This window comes from Dendrobates tinctorius, unplaced genomic scaffold (genome assembly GCF_039654945.1).
Source record: "Dendrobates tinctorius isolate UK_male_01 unplaced genomic scaffold, ASM3965494v1 ptg000089l, whole genome shotgun sequence".
In the NCBI taxonomy this organism is placed as follows: Eukaryota; Metazoa; Chordata; class Amphibia; order Anura; family Dendrobatidae; genus Dendrobates; species Dendrobates tinctorius.
The window spans coordinates 2,704,123-2,725,206 of NW_027361757.1; the positions used below are offsets into that span (position 1 = coordinate 2,704,123).

Below are 21,084 nucleotides of genomic sequence, written 5' to 3' on the forward strand. Positions count from 1 at the left end.
GATTGTATTAAATCTAAAGGTACTGTCACACATAGCGATGCACCAGCGATATGACACAGTCAGGATCGCTGGTGCATTGCTAAGTGGTCGCTAATGAGCTGCCACACAGGCAGATCTCACCAGTGACATCGCAGGGGTCGGGGGTCACTACTTACCTGTCAGACGAGGCGATCCTGATGTCCTCCTGCCCGTGTCCATGCGTCGCTCGTCTCCACAGCAGGAAGCCCAGCAGGAAGCTGACGGCAAGAAACGGTCCAGGACGTTCTCGCGCGATCAGCGATAACCAGCGGGGAAGCGGTCGGAGGTAAGTATCAGACATAGTGATATTGCTGGCAATATCGCTATAATGTCACAAAAACCAGTGACGTTATAGCGATATTGCTAGCGATATCGCTTAGTGTGACAGGCCCTTAAGTGGGAATGTTTCCCCTTGTGAACAATGACAAGCCACCAAAAGGAGACTTCTAGGTCATACAATGTTCCTCTCGGTTTTATATATCTTACATACATTGCTCTGCTGCATTACTTTGCTTTTATTAAATCACTCACTCATGTTTTGATTACTTTTTTGCTCCTAAGAGTGGCAAATCTAGACTGCACTGAGCCATTATCATTTCTATGTACCCCCTGTCTCCCCTGCATTAGATGACTTCCAAAAGAAATATATAAACAACAGTAGGCTCCTGGGTTCCATATTACCCATTACTACAATACAAAACTTTTACATCCATACCTCCCATTCTGAAAGATTAATACCCCCACAGAATAATGTTCCAAGCACAGCATAATGCTGCTACAGTGCCCCAACACAATAATGCTTCCCACACAGCACTATGCCTCCACACATTATGGTGCCCCCATAATTTATGATGCCCCAAAAGTGTCCCCTTACACACAAGGCTGGTTTTAGACAATATGAGGCCCCGGACAAAAGTTTTAAGTGGGACCCCAAATGGTAACATATTATATCATCACACGTTTAGGGTTCATTTACACGGGCTGATTTCATACCTTTAAACAATTGTGTATAGTAAAGTGATCTGGCGTTTGTTCACCAGCCTTTGTACACAGACTGATGAAGAATGATGGGGGTAGAAAGATCAGTAATAGATCATTCTGTTCCCATCCGTATTGTGTTATCCGCAGCACATCTTCTGTTTACACTGGGTGATGTGCTGCCAGGAACAAAAATCCCAATTTAAGACTGGCGTGTATGCCAATCTAAAAAACATGGCTGCTGCATTTAGATGTACCGTATATACTCGAGTATAAACAGAGATTTTCAGCCCATTTTTTTAGGCTGAAAGTGCCCCTCTCGGCTTATATTTGAGTCACCAACCAGTCTTCCCTCTCCCCCGGACCATCTCTCTTCCACGGGGGTGTTTCTTACCCCCTTCTTCACAGCAGCAGCAGCAGCGGTGGAGCAGCACAATCCTAGCATGTATTGAGGTAGCGGTGTGCCGATACTGTATGGAGCAAGCGGTAGCGGGTGGCCTGAGTCATGGAGGTAGTGGCATGCTGGTAACTTATGGAGCAAGCGTTAGCTGTACGGCAGCCCGGTGGCCCCAGCTTCTGGGGCAAAAATGGGGTGACAGATTCCCTTTAAATAAACTACATACATATTCTAGAATACCCGATGCGTTAGAATCGGGCCACCATCTATTATATATATAAACACATGTATAAACACAGCACATACACACATGTATTTACACAGATATACAATATATACAGACCTCACATACACACACCTTTATAGATGCAACACATATACACGTGTTTGTACAGACACAAACATACACACCTTACCAGCCTGTTTTCTTCTTTTTAATTTCTCTTGGGGGTTAAAAGACCATTGGTGACATCATGGTTACATGACTATGATATCACCAAAGGTCCTGCTACAGTTTCAATCTTGGAAACTACGCTGTTAATACAAAATTTGTATCAGTGCAGTCTCCGCTTGAAACACTGAAGACCCTTATGGGGGTCCCCACTCTAATGCCTGCTCTGCCCACACAGTATAATGTCCACATGTTGCTGACATCCCAGGTCAGTTCCCCTAACACCAAAGTATTCCTGATAGATCTGGCATGATTGACAGACATGGTAATATATGCATGAGTGCTCAGATTTATAAAAATGTGTGTTTGTAACTGGAACAGCTTTCTAAGCGCAATATTCAATAGTGCTGTTTGTTTTTACAGAACTTTGCAGAACTTTTTCTTCCATTGTATCTATTATAACTATTACCACTCATTTTAAACTTATGTTATCTGCACAAAACACTAACGTTTTGCAATGTTTTATAATTTTCATTATTAAATATCTTATAATCTATTCAGTTGTTTTTTAGCTACGAATACAAAATGTTGGGAGGATTTTTTTTTGCAAGATCGACAACTATAATAACTCTAATAATTTGTCAACGCATACAACAATGTGATACATCATTTTTGCATAGGTAATTAACTTTATATAGAGAACATACCTCATGCAGCAAAGAACCTATACACATACACAGTGCTGTTTGACAATGCATGTCCCAATCAGTGACTTTTAACCATGTGGAACAGGTTCAATGTAACAACAAACAAAATAAATGACAGTAGTGTCACAGGTAATGATTCATTTCAAAGTATTCAGCAAAAAATGACATGAAAAAAAGATTTTTTTTTTTTACTCCTTATACATATTCAGGGTAAGGGATTTCGGCATCTTGCTTCTATAGTTTCTACATATTTTGTATTCATCAACAACAAAAGAACCAAGGAATTACACTGCTATGTAAAAATTAACATTTTATTAACAAATAATTAAACTGGTTTAAAGTTCAAGTTATGTCTACCAGCAAAAGATAGGACGAGAGAATTAAATAAAGGACAACAACAAGGCCGGGGCGCACAATCTGTGCAATATACTATACAATATATAGAGGGTAGGTGCCGTTACAGTGGAATAACCACTGAAACAATTTGAAGAAAGAAAAAGCACCACTGTATAATAACGCACACTATCCCCATATAATATTTAGAAATTTATTGATGCAAAAGGGTTATGCATAAAAACATTAAAAAACACACACAGAGACATCCCATCTTTTATTTTTCAGCCTTTTTTCCTTGTTGGTCTTTAAATGGACTGGGATACTAGAGAGGCGGCCTGGAGGGCACAGTCTTCGGACATTTTTTCTTCTACTAATGTGAATACACCTAGTTCTGAGTTCGTTAAGGTCACTTCAGAATTGACAGCGGCACACAAATTAGGAATTAGACTGTGGTGGAATACTCGGTCTTTGGAGGAATATATCAAATCCAATATAGTTCCGCGGGGTTTGAGGGTTGCCATTTATCCAGCATGGGAACCCTCTCCTGACTTTCGCACTACTTGGGAACAGGGGCTCCTTCGATGTTCAGGCATTATTATGAATATGCTTTTGGAGCATGACAGGGAGCTATTAGTATCAGTTAAGAAGCAGATCAAAGAGCTGGAAACTAAATTGGATGCTTTTGATCAAGTGACCCAGGTGCACCCCTTCAAAAATAAATTAAAGGAAACTCTGGATAGATATGATAGAGAAATTACCCAAAAGAAAAAGTCTAAGTTTCAGAGGGATCGTAGTGATTTTGAGGAGAAACGGGCATTTCTCTGGAAACACAGGGGTAATAGTAGGCATGGGGCCCCTATGAATAGGATGCCAGACAGAAAAATGGAGGTGACTCGTAAACCAGATTATACATCGGGCAGTGATTTTTTATCGTCAGCCGAGAGCGAGGTCGACACCGGACCAGAAGGGGCCGTCGCAAGCGGCGGAACATTCACGAGGAGTACCCGGTTCAGGGGACGCAGGCCCCCACAGTACAATCAGTACAGAAATCTTCGCAAATAGAGGAGAGGGATGATGTGGGTGATGGGATTATGGATGCACAGGTAAGGGATAACGCGTTACAAATCATTAACCTATCCCATTATGAACTCTCGCCCTTAGAAATTTCTGTACTTCAGAGGGGGCTGACTTTTGCCCCTGTTAAGGATGTGGATAAATTTACCTTGGTTAAGGACCTCTATATTTTTTGTAGGCAATTGGTACTTCAGGTACTACACAACAAACCACAGGTGACTGATGGTCTTGATCAGACGGACCGTCAGGTGCTACAGGACCTAATGGATCTTTTGCAAGAGGATTCGAATACCGGTAATAATCGCTTCCCATATAAGAATAAGTCGATGGTAGCTCCACCCTTTTCCCTGGTTCCATCTATTAGGGTTTTTTTTGAACTTGTGAAAAAAGATTTTTTGGCTATCCCTGTTAAATCACGATATATCGATAATTTACATGCTGGGGAGAGATCAGCCTTGGATAGTCTGAGGTCCAATAAACTTTTTGTGATTAAGGAGGCTGATAAGGGTGGCAATGTGGTCTTGTGGCCACACGAATTGTATCAGGAGGAAGCCTCTTGTCAATTGAGCAATGGTCGTTTTTATAAAAAATTGCCATCAGATCCTACAGGACCCTTTTCAGCCAAATTCAGAAGGTTATTGGATAGGGCATTTGAACTAGGGATTATCAACAAAAAGGAGTTGGAATTTTTATGGGTGGAGCATCCTGTAATACCTACCTTTTACATGTTGCCTAAGGTCCATAAAGATCTTGTGAGACCCCCGGGTAGACCTATTGTTGCCAGCATAGGAAGTCTGTGTGAGAAGGCATCAATTTATGTAGACTATTTTTTGCAGCCCATAGTGAAGGGGCTGCCTTCCTATATTCAGGATACCTCCCATTTTATCAAGAAATGTCGTGATGTGGTTCTAACATCCGGGGCCTTGTTGGTTACCTGTGATGTGGAATCACTATATTCCAATATTGATCATTCTGATGGCATCACGGCGGTTCTGTATTTTCTTGATTTGGCAATACAATCCGACAGGATGCATGATTCATTTATTGTGGATTTATTGGGCTTCATTATGAAGCATAATTTTTTCATCTTTGATAGATCGTACTATCTTCAGATCTCTGGCGTGGCCATGGGGGCTAGATGTGCCCCAGTATTGGCGAATCTGTTTCTTGGTTGGTGGGAGGCTACCCGGGTATATCACATGGAGGGATTTAGGGATAAAGTGCGACATTGGTCGCGCTTTATCGACGACATTTTCTTCATATGGACCGGCACAGTAGAGGAATGTGATTGTTTCATGAAATCATTGAATTTCAATCCGTTTAATATCGTGTTGACTTATACAGTGTCCTCTATTTCAGTTACCTTCTTGGATCTTTTGGTATCAAATGTGAATGGGGGCATTACTACGAGACTGTTTAGGAAACCCACGGCCACGAACAGTCTGTTGGATTATACGAGTTTCCATCCAGCCCATACTAGAAATGGAATACCTGTGGGGCAATTTTTAAGAACGCGGAGAAATTGTACTTCGGATGAGGCGTTCCGGGAGGAGGCTTCATGCCTTACGAAACGTTTCAAGAAGAGAAATTATCCCAAGGGGAGTATTTCGCGAGCATATCAGCGAGCAAGTGGATGTACACAGGACTCACTTTTGGCCACACGTACTAGGGTGCGAGAATCGGGGCCCCGGTTCATCACACAATATAATAGCCAATGGTCACAGGTGAGAGAAACACTTGGGAGGCATTGGGGTATTCTCACTACGGACTTGCAGACAGCCGCTTTGGTATCAGAGCGTCCTTGCATAACAGCAAGAAGGGCTCCAAATTTTAAGGATATCCTTACTAAGAGTCACTACATGAGACCCACTGTTGAGTTGGGTAGGGGAATAACACTTAGGGGCTCTTTTGCGTGTGGCGACTGCAATGTTTGCCCTTATATGCTTCCCACTAGAGATTATTTTGTTAATCCAGGGGATGGAACTAGGCATGGGCTTAGGTCATACATCAATTGTAAAACTAGCTGTGTGATCTATGCATTGATTTGTCCGTGTCATCAGGTATATGTTGGGCAGACTTCCCAGGAATTACGTCGAAGAATACAGAAACATTTTTCAACAATCAATTTGGCGCGAGTTGATCATGCAAAGGGTAAGACCTTGACGTCTGTGGCAGCCCATTTTTTGACCCACCATGCTGGGAAGATTGCCAATGTAAGGGTGGTGGGTCTGGAGAAAATATTAGTGTCGATTAGAGGGGGCTCACCTAGGAAACGACTTTTACAACTGGAGTCACGATGGATTTTTAATTTGAATTCGTTAAACCCAGGGGGCTTGAATGAAGAGTTCCTCTTCATGGGGTTTTTGGGTTGAATATTCATCTTATCCTTTCTTCCCTTCTCCCCCTAGGTGACTATCCCCTTTGGAAATTAGCACGAATAGGAATCATGGTCCCTTTGGGTCTGATCGGAAGATTATCCTCTTCGGGAATTAGTACGAATAGGAATCATGGTCCCTCTGGATCTGATCGGATTTGCACCATGGAATTATTGGGCCTTAATTTTGTTCCCTTTTGGTTATGGGATTGGCCAACCTTGATGTATGGGACTTTGGATAATTGGATGAATGGGATTTTCACCTCATGGAATACTTATATGTATTGACTAATAAAATTGGCATTTGACCTTCCAATATGCTTTATTATGCGCTATAGATCTTTAATCCTATTTTTGGATAGACCGATTGCCTTTTCCTTATGGATACTCATATCTTCAGATGTTTCTCGGAATTTTGGGCTCATGGGGATCATATTTTAGGGTTTCACATTGGTAGTATTGGATGTTCTTCTTTGATCTAGACTTTACTAATAAAACAAAGTGGTCCTTTATTATGATCTGGATTTTCTCTTGAATATGGAGATTTTTGATCATTGAATAATAGTGATGAGGTGAGATCTTCATCTATAATTACCCTTATCCACAGCGATTTACACATTATGGTGGCTGCTGTGGATCTGTGTCCTACTACTCCCTATTTGCATGTATTGTCTGGTGTTTTAATCACTTCTTCATCATTACTGTGTATATATGTGTATGTCTTGTCTGGTGTCCTCTTTCTCTCCTGTGTATATGTTATATATTGTCCCTTGTCCATGTTGGTTGTTTTATGTATATTGCTCCCGGGAGTGACGCGCATTTTTACTGCATCAGTTTAATATCAAATGGTTCTAAGGCGCCTCATTTCTAGTGGCGTTCGTCCAGCTGGACACAGGTATTTTGCCTTATGCGTTCCACTGGACGCAGGCGCAGTAGGACTGTCATACCTAGTTGAAGTGAAGTGCACTGCGCATGCGTGGCGGCCATTATTATTTTTGGTCATGTGACCGGGACGCCGGCCTTCATGCGGTCGCCATGCCTGACGAATAGTGCGCGCGCACTCCCACTTTTTGGACTCTAACAAGGTATTTAAAGCTCCTCGGACCATGACTTACACACTTCCCCTGACGAAGCTGCACATGCTGCAGCGATACGCGTGGGGTATGGTTCTGGGCAGGGCGCCCACTCATCTGATCCTTCCACGGTTTTTAGCCTGCTGAGGCCTTGTTTCATTTTCAGCTTCTTTATCCTGGGGTATTATCCCATTATAGGGATGCTTATGTGTTTAATTGGTTAATCTTGGACATTACCCTTTTATAGGGTCTCCTTAGCTCCCTGGGGATCACTTAGGTGGCTTATTATGGCCCATATATCCATACTAGGTTGCTGAGGGATTTATACCTTCTTGCTGAATTATGTCAGGATCTTATGGTCCCTATGAGCCCAATAGCAGGATATAGATACATTCCGTTGTGGGATTAGTTGTGATACGTAATTATATTATACATGATTTTGTGTCTTATTCATCATTATTGCACATTGTGGGATGTCTCTGTGTGTGTTTTTTAATGTTTTTATGCATAACCCTTTTGCATCAATAAATTTCTAAATATTATATGGGGATAGTGTGCGTTATTATACAGTGGTGCTTTTTCTTTCTTCAAATTAAATAAAGGATACATAAATACAAAAACATCCACAGTACGTACATTTACAATGAATATTAATAATATAAATACATTCAAGAATACATAGCATAGTGGCCTCCAATTAACATGACAACAATACATACAGGTGCTTCTCACTAAATAAGAATGTCATCAAAAAGTTAATTTATTTCAGTTCTTCAATACAAAATGTGAAACTCATATTACATATTGTCATTACAAACAGAGTGATCTATTTCAAGTGTTTATTTCTGTTAATGTTGATGATTATGGCTTACAGCCAATGAAAACCCAAAAGTCATTATCTCAGTAAATTAGAATACTTTATAACACCAGCTTGAAAAAAATGATTTTAAAATCTGAAATATTGGCCTACGGAAATATTCAGTAGATGCACTCAATACTTGGTTGGGGTTCCTTTTGCATCAATTACTGCATTTATGCAGCGTGGCATGGAGGTGATCAGCCTGTGGCACTGCTGAGGGGTTATGGAAGCCCAGGTTGCTTTGATAGCAGCCTTCAGCTTGTCTGCATTGTTGGGTCTGGTGTCTCTCATCTTCCTCTTGACAATACCCTATAGATTCTTTATGAGGTTAAGGTCAGGCGAGTTTGCTGGCCAATCAAGCACAGTGATACTGTTGGTTTTAAACAAGGTATTGGTACTTTTGGCAGTGTGGACAGGTGCCAAATCCTGCTGGAGAATTAAATTTCCGTCTTCAAAAGCTTGTCGGCACAAGGAAGCATGAAGTGCTCTACAATTTCCTGGTAGATGGCTGCGCTGACTTTGGTCTTGATAAAGCACAGTGCACCTACACTAGCAGATGTCATGGCTCCCGAAACCATCACTGACTGTGGAAACTTCACACTAGACCTCAAGCAGCTTGGATTGTGCCTCTCCACTCTTTTTTCAGACTCTGTGACCTTTATTTCCAAATTAAATTCAAAATTTACTTTCATCTGAAAACAACACCTTGGACCACTGAGCAACAGTCCAGTTCTTTTTCTACTTTGTCCAGGTAAGACGCTTCTAGCATTGTCTGTTGGTCATGAGTGGCTTGACACAAGGAATTCAACACATATAGCCCATGTCCTGGATACGTCTGTGTGTGGTGGCTATTGAAGCAATGACTCTAGCAGTAGTCCACTCCTTGTGAATCTTCCCCAAATTTTGGAATTGCCTTTTCTTAGCAATCCTTTCAAGGCTGCGGTTATCCCGGTTGCTTGTGCACCTTTTCTAACACACTTTTTCCTTCCACTCAACTTTCCATTAATGTGCTTGGATACAGCACTCTGTGAAAGTCAGCTTCTTTAGCAATGACCTTTTGTGGCTTACCCGCCTTGTGGAATGTGTCAATGACTGCCTTCTGGACATCCGTCAAGTCAGCAGTTTTCCCCATGATTGTGGAGCCTACTGAAACAGACTAAGGGACCTTTTTAAACACTTAGTAAGCCTTTGCAGGTATTTTTTGTTAATTATTCTAATTTACTGAGATAATGATTTTTGGGTTTTGATTGGCTGTAAGCCATAATCATCAACATTAACGGTAATAAACAATTGACATTGATTATTCTGTTTGTAATGACTTTATCTAATATGAGTTTCACTTTTTGTATTGAAGAACTGAAATAAATTAACTTTTTGATGATATTATAATTTTGTGAGTAGAACCTGTATGTCATAAATATGTATATATTATACAGTTTAGCAATCAAATGCATAAAGTACAAGTGCTTCATGTTGGTATATCAGATCACACTATAGACAACAAAAATCAAGTATGGTCTTATCTATTGTGCCTATTGTTGTTGCCTACCTCTGGCCCCAGTGCATTTCACATATTTATCTTCCCAGTTATGTCATAAATGCTGCACCAAGCCAATCAGATGATCTTTACTGAACCAACAGTAGCAACATTAGCTGCGCAAATGCGCTTGGCCTCCTCATTCATGATTCACTTCAATCTTTAATGGGGGGTGGTTCACTAGGTGAACCACTCTGCAACAACATTGGTATATCTTGAAAACTAAGTCCACTCAGGCTGGATGTCTGATGACCCTCTGACTATAGGCCCCGTCACACTAAGCGATATCGCTAGCAATATTGCTGTAATGCCACTGGTTTTGCGACACAGCAGCGATATTGCTAGCGATATCACTATGTGTGATACTTACCTCCGACCGGCTCCCCCGCTGGTTATCACTGATCGTGCGAGAACGGCCTGGACCGTTTCTCATCGTCAGCTTCCTGTGGCGCCGACGAGCGACGCGTGAACGTGGGCGGGAGGACGTCAGGATCGCCTCGTCTGACAGGTAAGTAGCGACCCCCAACCGCTGCTATGTCACTGGTGAGTTCTGCCTATGTGGCAGCTCACTAGCGACCACTTAGCGATGCACCAGCGATCCATTGTCGGGATCGCTGGTGCATCGCTAAGTGTGACAGTACCTTAAGTCCTGAAGGAAAAATCTAAAAAGAATGTTTAAAGCCCCCGTTACACATAGCGATATTGCTAGCAATATCGCTGTAACATCACCGATTTTGTGACGCAGCAGCAATATTGCTAGCGATATCGCTATGTCTGATACTTACCTCCGACCGGCTCCCCCGCTGCTCATCGCTGGTCGCGCTATAACGTCCTGGACCATTTCTCGTCAGCCGCTTCCTGCTGGGCTTCCTGTGGCGCCGACGAGCGACGCATGAACAAGGGCGGGAGGACGTCAGGATCGCCGCGTCTGACAGGTAAGTAGCGACCCCCGACCCCTGCTATGTCGCTGGTGAGATCTGCCTGTGTGGCAGCTCACTAGCGACCACTTAGCGATGCACCAGCGATCCATATCGTTGTCGGGATCGCTGGTGCATCGCTAACTGTAACGGTACCCTAACTGTAGTGAACAACAATTGTGTAGATTGTGCAATTGTTCGTCATTCCACCTCTTTTTTTATTGTGTGAATGGTATGTGCCAATTTCAAATCAATCACTATATCTTTTGTAATTGGAGATGAGCAGACTGATTTGTGCAAGATCAAGTTTGAGTTAAATTCCTTGAAAATTATGGTTTCAAATGAATTTGAATGTTTTGAGATTCGATTCACAGGTTGCAAAAAACATTTCACACACTGATGAATTTTGAGAGAGCAAACAATCGCATTTCTACATTGCTGGGCAGGCCTCCCGATAATTCCCTGCAGTTATGACATCTTACGGATTATCATACCATCAGCACCTGGGCCATAGATTAGTAGTTCCTAGTGTTGCACAGCTTGGACAACTGAGTCATTTTCCATGTCATTGGGTACGTCTCTCTCTGTTCTGTAATGCATAAGCTTGTATGGTCAGTGGGGTCCAAACTCTCCTGTAAAATGTAAGCTCATATGGTCAATGGGGTCCTCTCTTTCCTGTAGAGTGTAAGCTCCTATGGTCAGCAGTGTCTTCTCTTTCTTGCCGAAAAAAATGTAAGCTCTTATAGTCAGTGGGGCTTTTTCTCTCTGTCTCTCTCCCCTTATGTACTTTATGAGTAATTAGAAACTTTTCTTTATTAAAATTTGTGCAAATTTATTAGCCACAAATCAAATCTTTTGGGAATATTGTGAGTAGTCAGAGAATTTGAATTTCCAAACATTTGCTTATCTCTAATTGTAATATTTCTAATGTGATTTACAATGCTACATGATTATCCAAACGTAATGGGCGGAAACCATAGAACCTGGTGGAAACCCATATAAACATAGGGATAACATACAAATTCCTTGCAGATGTTGTGCTTGGTGGCATTTGAAGTCAGGACTTCAAACTTGCAAGACTACAATGCTAACCACTGAGCCACTGTGAAGACAATCCCAGAGACATTTTAAGATTCACTATGGATATATTCCCAAATCTTTCATGGTTAGTGTAATTGATAAAATTCACTGTGGTATCAGAGAGGGCAATAGAAAACTTCTTCTTGCACAGCGTGATTGTAAATATATAGTGAGTTTGGGCACATTATTTTTCCATGGTCTTAATGTTCTTTTGTTATGAGGTGAGCACCAGAAAACGTTTTGGTGCTAACCTCAAATAGGCGGATACGTCCGAAAATTATGTCTGACAGACCATATAGTAACTCCATCTGCATCATTGCAGTCAATAGCTCAGTCAAATCAAATGTCTGAATCCCATTTTTCAGGGCTTCAGGAGTAAAGGCCCTTTTACATTTAGCGATGCACCAGCGATCCGACCCGGTCAGGATCGCTGTTGCATCGCTAAATGATCGCTAGTGAGCTGTCACACAGGCAGACCTCACAGCGATGCAGCAGCGACGCAGCGCACGATACTCACCTTTCACACACAGCGATCCTGACGTCCTCCCGCCCGCGTCCACGCGTCGCTCGTGGTCACAGCAGGAAGCCCCAGCAGAAAGCGCCCGACGAGAAATGGAGCCGGACATTCTCGCGCGATCAGCGATAACCAGCGGGGGAGCCGGTCGGAGGTAAGTATCACATGTAGCGATATCGCTAGCAATATCGCTATAACGTCACAAAATCGGTGACGTTTTAGCGATATTACTAGCGATATCGCTTAGTGTAAAACCCCCTTAAGGCACAATGGAGCTACTGACAGTGGATGAAACTTGATGAGAACATTGTCTTACTTATATTATCTGCACCATCTGTGATTTATTTGACTTGCAAAGGAAAATAAAAGACAAAGTTAATGGAAAGAGAGTGTAATAAGAGAAAAGAAAGGAAAGAAAAGGAGAAAAAAAGAAATAAATCAATAGAGGGGATTACTATATTTTTTTTGTTGTCTGCACTTTGAGCATTGTCTATATTTATGGTATCACTTTTTGTCACTTTATTTTTTTATTAAATAAAAAATCATTAAATAATTGTGGTAAAATCAAACTGTGTACAAAGCCAATCAATGCAGCAAAGATTGAGACAATGAGGCTCATTAAAAAAGAAAGTAAAAATGACCCAATAATAATCATCAACTACATAACGATTAAGAAACTCAAAAATGATACTGGTGGAAGAGGATGAGGGAAGGGCCAATATGCAAAATGCCTATCACTCTAAAGTAATTACATAATAAATTCTCATGACAGATGACATGATCAGAGACACCACAAATTCACAATTAAAGATCACCTGTTATGCACAGCAGGCAGTGTGGCGCTACCTCAAACACACCAAGGTAAACAAACTAAAATTTAAAATTAAAATTTACTTCTACAATTGAGCAAATTAAAGTCAATTTTTTTAGACCTCCTATTTTTGGTGATCAAGTAAATGTAGCCACTAAAAGCTATTGCAAAGAGGTAGACAATAGTAGCGACATATTTACATCTGGCTGTCACCTTCCAGCGTGGTTGAACATCATCTGGATCGCCCGCCAGGGCAGTGGGGTACTCTGTACCGGGCCGGTCTCTCAGAGGGGAATGTCACAGCAGCGGTGACCCGGTCAGTAGCTCTGGGCGCCCATGTAAGGGAATTAAGTGATGGAATAAAGTTTATGAGTGAATGATTCGTGACGCCACCTGTGGTGTTCGGCATGAAGATGTTAAGCTGACGCTGCAGACAGATCCTCTGGGACAGATGGTGGGGTGCAGCAATGATGGTGTAGCCCCAGGGCAGAGTAGATGAAGAGGGTAGGTGTTGCGGAAGAAGGTGTAGTGTTTGGCATAGAGATGTAGCAGTGCTGGAGAGGTTGCAGGAAGGAGGCAAGGACACAACAGGGTGCAGTTTCTTTACCTTTACTTTGCTTGGCAAATGCAGTCCAGGGTCCAGATTACAGATGGCACAGGAGCTGGCTAGCCTGGAAGCAACTTAGGAATCTCTCTAGGCAGATGGATTGTGTAGTCTCCTTCCTAGCGCTTATCTTTGGGTACTTGCAGTACAGTGTTACACTGAAGTTCCACTTGCTTATTTTCTTTAGAACTCCCTCGTATGGCAGACAGCTGTAGCCTTCCTCTTTTGGCTCACCCGTCGCTGCTGTGCCTCCGAGTGTAATGTGGGAATAGAGCATTTACAGGTTCCTATTCCTCTGGTTTCTGCTGTAGGACCATCAGTGTCCATACAGCCTTGGTGACCGGACTCCAGATCATGTGCTATTGCTGGAGAATGAGCCTAAACTCTCTGCTCAATCTCCCAGCTCTTCTCCTTATGTCCACACATGTTGCCCTCCTCACACGAACTCCTTCTTTCCCCTTCCCGGCCCCCAGAGAGTAGCTCTTCCCCCTAGTTTTGGGTTCAGAGCTCCGTCTGCTGGCCTGGAGTGGGAACTGTGCTGTGTGTTGTGATTAACTGCCAGAGAAACCCTTCATTGCTTCCAAGCATGACATCACACTCCCTAGGAGGAAGGGAATGCCACTGTGGCGACCAAACTCCTGGGGGCGCCACATTCCCCCTAGTGCATTTCAGTACACCGGACTGAAGAAAAACATGCAAAAAACATATTTCAACAAATAAACAATTATAAATGTAACAAGATTTTTAAAAAAATGAAAAATTACAAAAACCAAAGCTCCAAAAACAGTCCTGTTGACGATTAGTCAATTATGTCAATGTCCATGGTCCATTTCCTGAGCAGTTGGTAAACTATATACAAGTAGAATTTTGACCACACCATAGTACTGTGGTCCAATTGTCCATCAAAAAACAAACTGATTGTTCAAAAAGATTCTTACAGAGTCTCTGTAGGCACAAAACTTGAAATGTTGCATATTCACAGATTAACATTTACAAAACTTATCTATATGTGGAACCTCAAGGGTGGTATACCTTGGGTACTACAGACAGACCTACATAGCACTGGTGTTGTTGGGGACCTTACTGGATGTCTTGTGTTAACTGCTACTGGTGTAGTGGGTGTTGCACTGGATACACTACTGGTGGTTCTGCGTACTAGATTTCCTAGGACCACTTCTACTCACTGTGGGCATGACAGATTCACCACTGGCAGGGTGAGAATTCTCTTGTTCCACTGCTGGTGTAGCATCCGCTGCTTGTACTTGCTGGTTTTCAGGGTGGTCTTGAGTCACTTCTTCTTTCCAGTTGGGGAAAGGTCAAAACTGGCACCACTGTGGCTTGATTCGCTCTAGTCCAGTTTGCAGGGAATTCTCCAAGCACAGTGCTGACCTTTTCTTCTTCTTCTTTGGGTTGAAGGTTGTTTTGTTCTTCCATTCTGTCCTTTATTTGGTCAGGGCACAGTTTCAGATGATCCCTCGATACCCCTGATGAGGTTTCTCCTCCATCCTTACTGATAAGGCACACTTTGGTGTTGTCGAAGTTGGATAGTAAGACGGTGTAGGGTTCAGCTTCCCATTGATCATCCAATTTATGCATCCTCCTTTTCCTCTTTAGGACTTGTTCTCCTGGTGACAAGGGAACTGCAGGTGCATGTGGATTGTAGTTCTTTTCTTGTTTTTGTCTTGCCTGAGCTAGACTCTTTTCTACACACTCTTGTTCTCTTCGGCAATGATGCTGCCGTTCTGAATCCCAGTCAGCATCTGGTGATGTCACCTCAGGTGTCAGGACTCCCATATCCAAATCAATAGGCAGCCTGCCAGGCCTCGCTCTCATTATGTAGGCTGGAGTGCAGTTGGTGGAATTCACAGGAATGTGATTGTAGAGGTCGACCAGATCTGGCAACTTCTCTGGCCACAGATTCCTCTTTTCCAAAGGCAAGGTCTTCAGTAAAACGATCACCACCTGATTCATCTTTTCACACATGCCATTGGTCTGTGGATGGTACGGTGTTGTCCTGATCTTCTTGCAACCGTACAAGTTACAAAATTCCTGGAACACTTCTGCTTCAAAGGCTGGACCTTGATCTGTAAGCACTCGCTCGGGATATCCGTGTGGTCGACAAAAGTGCTGTTGGAACGCTCTGGCTGCTGTCCTGGCTGTTTGATCCTTGACAGGCATGACTACCAAGAATCTCGAGTAGTGGTCAACGATGGTAAGAACATAAACGTAGCCTGAATAGCTTGGAACCAGCTTCACATGGTCCAGGGCGACCAACTCAAGGGGTTGTTTGGTTATTATTGGCTGCAAAGGAGCTCGCTGGCTATTACGGTCCTTCCTGCGCAGGTTACATTGTCCACACACCCGGCACCAATTTTCAATGGCCTTCCTCATACCAGCCCAGTAGAATCTCTCCCGGAGCAAGGCCTCCAACTTCTTCCATCCGAAGTGTCCAGTGTTGTGAGTTCATTTTCCCCTTCACCGTTGATGTCTGATGAACTCCCTCTGCTGGTGAAGAGAGGTAGTGAAATTGATTGGGTTGGGAAGAACCTGTCATCTGAACAGGTGGAGCCTGATTGGACACCCGGAATCACTGAGTGGATATAAGGCAGCCGACGCCCTACAGGGGTGCTGGTGATCCTTTCTGCTCTGTGCTCTTGCAAACCAGTTCAGTACCTGTTTTCTGAAAGCTAAGTATTTGCTCTCTTATTTTTCCATGAGATATGGTCTGTTTACTTAGTGTTTGTGTTCTGCCTACCCTTGTTGGTACAGGCTGAGCTCCATTTTTGTCTATGGTCAAGTTGATCTTTTGCTCAGTCTTCAGAATATACCTGAGTGCTGATATAGTGTTTTTGAAGTCTAGTGACTTCAGGGCCTTTTTTCTATCAGACGTGTTGGACATTATTTTGGCAGAATTTTTGCGGATTGCAGCCAGCATCTTTTCTGTCCTTTCCAATTTAGTTAGTTGGGCCCCATCGTTTGCTCAACCTGTCTTTCTGTCTGTGTTTGTGTTTTCATCTGCTTTTCACCGACAATACATGTTGGGGGCTGTCTATTGCTTTGGGGTCTGTTCTGGGGCAGTTTAGATTTCCCCTTTCTTTAGGTATATTTAGTTCTCTGGCTGTGAACGAGGGGTCTAGGGCACCGTAGGAACCCCCCACCGCTACTGTTAGTTGCGTGAATAGGATCAGGGGTCTGCAATCCGATAGCTACCAACCTCTCCGGTTTTCTGGACTCAGCTTGTATTTTTGTTTTTTCCTCCTTCGGTGACTCATTCATAACAGAGGAACATGTTCGGACTGTGTTCCGGATTTTGAGGGAGAATTCCCTGTATGTCAAGGGATCAAAATGCCTTTTTGGGGTACAGAGGATTTTATTTTTGGGATTTATTTTGTCTCCGTCAACTATCGAAATGGACCCGGCCAAGGTACAGGCCATTTATGATTGGGTTCAGCCCACTTCTTTGAAGGCCCTACAGAAGTTTTTGGGTTTTGCTAATTTGTATCGTAAATTTATAGCTAATTTTTCTGGTATTGCCAAACCATTGACTGATTTTACTAAGAAGGGTGCTGATGTGCTGAATTGGTCTCCGGAGGCTGTTTCTTCCTTTCAGGAGCTGAAGCGAAGGTTCACTTCTGCTCCGGTTTTACAGCAACTTGATGTCTCACTCCCGTTTCAGGTAGAGGTGGACTCTTCTGAGATTGGTGCAGGAGCTGTTTTGTCCCTAAAAGATCCGGTAACATCTAAGATGAATCCCTGTGCTTTCTTTTCCCGAAAGTTCTCCCCATCTGAGTGTAACTATGATGTGGGGAATTGGGAACTGTTAGCCATGAAATGGGCATTTGAGGAGTGGAGACATTGGTTGGAGGGAGCTAAACATCAAATCGTGGTCCTTACTGACCACAAGAATTTGATTTACCTGGAGTCGGCCAAACGCTTGAATCCTAGACAGGCTAGGTGGGCCTTGTTTTTCACACGTTTTGATTTTGTGGTCTCTTTTCTTCCGGGCACTAAGAATGTCAAGGCAGACGCCCTCTCTAGGAGTTTCTTTGCTGATTCTCCTGTTGTGACCAAGCCTGCTACCATCTTAGGTGAGGGGGTAGTTCTTTCTGCCATCTCGCCCGATTTGAGACGTGCTCTGGAAGAATTTCAGGAGGACAAACCTGAGCGTTGTCCCATTGGAAAATTGTATGTTCCTGACCAGTGGAGGAAGAGAGTGATGTCTGAAGTTCATTGCTCTGCATTGGCTGGTCATCCAGGTATTTTTGGTACTAGAGATTTGGTGAGTCGGTCTTTTTGGTGGCCTGCCTTGTCTCGTGATGTCAGGAATTTTGTGCAGTCCTGTGGGACTTGCTCCCGGTCTAAACCTTGTTCTCGCTCTAGTGGGTTGCTGATGCCTTTGCCGGTGCCCAGGAGACCATGGACCCATATTTCAATGGATTTTATCTCTGATCTTCCTGTCTCTCAGAGAATGACTGTTATTTGGGTGATTTGTGATAGATTCTATAAGATGGTCCATCTTGTACCACTCCCTAAGTTTCCATCTTCCTCAGAGTTGGTGCCCTTGTTTTTGCAACAGGTGGTTCGCTTGAACGAGATTCCTGAGAACATTGTATCTGACAGAGGAGTTCAGTTTATTTCTAGATTTTGGAGGACTTTCTGTTCCAAGCTGGGAATTCAGTTGTCCTTCTCCTCTGCGTTTCACCCTCAGACCAATGGGCAGACGGAGAGAACAAACCAGACTTTGGAGTCATATTTGAGATGTTTTATTTCTGCTGATCAGGATGATTGGGTTTCATTTTTGCCCTTGGCCAAATTTGCTTTAAATAATAGAGCTAGTTCTGCCACTTTGATGTCACCTTTTTTTTGTAACTTTGGGTTTCATCCTTGATTCTTTTCAGTGCAGGTGGAGTCTTCTGCCTGCCCAGGTGTTGACACTGTGGTGGAGAGAATGCACCAGATCTGGGACCAAGTGGTGGATAGGTTGTCTCTCTCCCAGGAAAAGGCCCAGTGGTTTTCCAACCGTCATAGGACCATTGGTCCCCAATTTAAGGTGGGTGATATGGTTTGGTTGTCATCAAAGAATATCTCTATGAAGGTGGCTTCTCCAAAGTTTAAACCTAGATTTATTGGACCTTACAAGATTTTGGAGATTCTTAATCCTTTCTCTTTTTGATTGGCTCTTCCTGTTACATTTAAGATCCATAACGTGTTTCATAAGTCTCTGTTAAAGAGGTTTGTTGAGCCAGTAGTTCCTGTGGTGGCACCTCCTGACCCTGTATTGGTGGAAGGTAATGTGGAATATGAGGTTGAGAAGATACTGTATTCTCGCCTAGCTAGACGGAGACTCCAGTATTTGGTTAAATGGAAGGGTTATGGCCAGGAGGATAATTTTTGGGTCCCTGCATCCGATATTCATGCCGAAAGCTTGGTTCGTGCTTTTCATCGGGCCCATCCTGATCGTCCTCGTGGCATGGATGAGGGTTCGGTGACCCCTCCTCAAGGGGGAGGTACTGTTGTGAGTTCATTTTCCCCTTCACCGTTGATGTCTGATGAACTCCCTCTGCTGGTGAAGAGAGGTAGTGAAATTGATTGGGTTGGAAAGACCGTGTCATCTGAACAGGTGGAACCTGATTGGACACCCGGAATCACTGAGTGGATATAAGGCAGCCGACGCCGCACAGGGGTGCTGGTGATCCTTTCTGCTCTGAGCTCTTGCAAACCAGTTCAGTACCTGTCTTCTGAAAGCTAAGTATTTGCTCTCTTATTTTTCCATGAGATATGGTCTGTTTACTTAGTGTTTGTGTTCTGCCTGCCCTTGTTGGTACAGGCTGAGCTCCATTTTTGTCTATGGTCAAGTTGATCTTTTGCTCAGTCTTCAGAATATACCTGAATGCTGATATAGTGTTTTTGAAGTCTAGTGACTTCAGGGCCTTTTTTCTATCAGACGTGTTGGACATTATTTTGGCAGAATTTTTGCGGATTGCAGCCAGCATCTTTTCTGTCCTTTCCTATTTAGTTAGTTGGGCCCCATCATTTGCTCAACCTGTCTTTCTGTCTGTGTTTGTGTTTTCATCTGCTTTTCACTGACAATACATGTTGGGGGCTGTCTATTGCTTTGGGGTCTGCTCTGGGGCAGTTTAGATTTCCCCTTTCTTTCTTTATTCTTATTTAGTTCTCCGGCTGTGAACGAGTGGTCTAGGGCACCGTAGGAACCCCCCACGGCTACTGTTAGTTGCATGAATAGGATCAGGGGTCTGCAATCCGATAGCTACCAACCTCTCCGGTTTTCTGGACTTAGCTTGTATTTTTGTTTTTTCCTCCTTCGGTGACTCATTCATAACAGTCCAGCTCCATTGTGGTATGCTTCCAAGACCATTGATGCCTCCCTCTTTGGGACTATCAACTGCCAGACCAACTCATGAGTGCGGGCATTGATAGTCCGCCGACACAGCTTCCCCTCATAGAGGAACAGCCTGCCTCTTTCCTTCTACAACTGCTGGGTTTCTTCAGGAGCATATGGATCTGGGCGTGAGTCAGCTTGTGACAGTAGCTCCTTTACCAGGCGGACTGCGGGGTCGCTATCTTGCATTTCTTCCCAGTCATGAGGCAATGGATTTAGAGTGGCCTCTTTCATGATAGACCGTCTGTTTCTCACTCCTTGGGCACGATGAGCAGCAATTGGCCGGTGGAAGGCAGGTAACTCTATTTCTTCGAGTGCCTCAGAGTCTTCTCCTGCATCTGGCAGATTGGGCATTCTGGATAGCGCATCAGCATTGGCATTCTTGTGCCCCGCTCGGTACTTGATGGTAAATTCATAGATAGACAGCCGGGCCATCCATCGCTGCTCCAGTGCACCTAGTCTTGCAGTTTCCAAGTGAGTCAACGGGTTGTTGTCCGTGAAGATGGTAAACTTGGCTGAAGCTAGGTAATGCTTGAATCGTTCAGTCACAGCCGAGACTATGGCAAGGAACTCCAGTTTGAAGGAACTGTAGTTGTCAGGGTTCCTTTCAGTGGGATGAAGCTTCCTGCTGGCATAGGAGATCACTCTTTCCTTGCCATTCTGTACCTGTGACAGTACTGCTCCCAGTCCCACGTTGCTGGCATAAGTATACAGAACAAATGGTTGGTCATAATCTGGGTAGGCCAGAACTTCATCTCCTGTGAGAGCCATTTTCAGTCGAGTGAAGGACCTCTCCAGTTCCTCATTCCATTCAAATGTAGGACTCTTCTTCCTGGCTTTCTTGGGCTGGCCCACCAAAAGATTTTGCATAGGGGTGGCTATCTCAGTGAAGCCTTTGATGAACCTTTGAAAAAAGCCTACCAACCCCAGGAACTGATGCACCTCATGGAGGTTGCTGGGCTGCTGCCAGTCCCAGATGACGGTGACTTTGTCAGGATCCGGTGCCACGCCTTC

General features: G+C 43.5%; 1 long non-coding RNA gene across 1 annotated transcript; it reads left to right on the top strand.

The window, feature by feature from the left end:
* The first annotated feature begins 3,486 nt into the window (after nt 1–3,486).
* LOC141098290 (uncharacterized) lies at nt 3,487–5,393 on the top strand. Its single transcript, XR_012234197.1, has 3 exons — nt 3,487–3,930; nt 4,080–4,195; nt 5,261–5,393. It is a non-coding gene; the product is annotated as an uncharacterized lncRNA (long non-coding RNA).
* The last annotated feature ends 15,691 nt before the right edge of the window (nt 5,394–21,084 follow it).